This window comes from Mastomys coucha, unplaced genomic scaffold (assembly GCF_008632895.1).
Source record: "Mastomys coucha isolate ucsf_1 unplaced genomic scaffold, UCSF_Mcou_1 pScaffold3, whole genome shotgun sequence".
Taxonomy (NCBI): domain Eukaryota; kingdom Metazoa; phylum Chordata; class Mammalia; order Rodentia; family Muridae; genus Mastomys; species Mastomys coucha.
In genome coordinates, this window is record NW_022196909.1 from 46,060,386 (window position 1) to 46,061,355 (window position 970).

Here is a 970-nt window from a genome sequence, read left to right on the forward strand (position 1 = left end):
ACCCAGAACTCACTATGTAGCCCAGGCTGACCCAGAACTCACTATGTAGCCCAGGCTGACCCAGAACTTCTGATCTTACTTCCTCCTTCCATGTGCTAAGGTTACAGGTATGCATGCACCAGTACATTCGGTTTTGAGCTGTTATTGCTTTTTTGTTTTTTTTTTTGTTTTTTTTTTGTTTTTGTTTTTGTTTTTTTTCGAGACAGAATTTCTCTGTATAGCCCTGGCTGTCCTGGAACTCACTCTGTAGACCAGGCTGGCCTTGAACTCAGAAATCCACCTGCCTCTGCCTCCCAAGTACTGGGATTAAAGACGTGCGCCACCACTGCCTGGATGCTTTTTGTTTTTTAAGCGTTTAGTGTTTGAGATCACGTACAAGAGTGTGGGTGTATATGCACATGCATGCACACACACACACACATATCATGGTGTAGGTATGGAAGTTACAGAATCAGCTTTTCCTTCTACGATATGAATTCCAGGGACTGAACACACAGGTCATCAGGTTTGGTAGCAAACGCCATCACCCCCGGGCTGCCTAGAGGGTTTATTATTGTACTTAAATGACCTTGAATATTAGGATCTTGCTATGTAGCTCAATCTGGCCACGAACTCACAGCCTGTTGTCTCCCATCTCACAGGATTAGACTTTAGGACTCAGGTGGGGACACGGAGGCCTGCCTAAGAATCTGGAGTTTGCAACACATAAAAGGAAAAGAGGGAGAGAGAGGATTCGCCACTGCTAACACAAGGCAAATACCAGGTAGCGGGGCTGGCAAATTGCAGGTGGTGGGTGGGTGCCCGCCTGGGGATAGAGACCCTCTCAGCTCTGGGCAGGTGAAGGGGAAGATTACTGAAGGAGGCTTCAGCAGGCTGGTTCCTTCCCTGAACCCACCTCCCATCCCTGAAGCACCTCCCATCCTGAAGCACCTCCCATCCCTGAAGCACCTCCCATCCCTGAAGCACCTCC

At 48.6% G+C, this 970-nt stretch overlaps 1 protein-coding gene and 1 long non-coding RNA gene across 2 annotated transcripts in view; one reads left to right on the forward strand and one right to left on the reverse strand.

Annotated features, from left to right (window-relative positions):
* Fgd2 (FYVE, RhoGEF and PH domain containing 2) overlaps positions 1-970 on the reverse strand; it is a 19,286-nt gene that overhangs the window by 4,161 nt on the left and 14,155 nt on the right. The gene's annotated exons all lie outside the window — the stretch shown is intronic.
* Positions 1-970, forward strand: part of LOC116075004 — a 5,151-nt gene that overhangs the window by 2,193 nt on the left and 1,988 nt on the right. Inside the window, exon 2 of the long non-coding RNA XR_004112377.1 lies at positions 642-763. This is a non-coding gene — a long non-coding RNA (uncharacterized LOC116075004). The remainder of the gene's footprint in view (positions 1-641; positions 764-970) is intronic.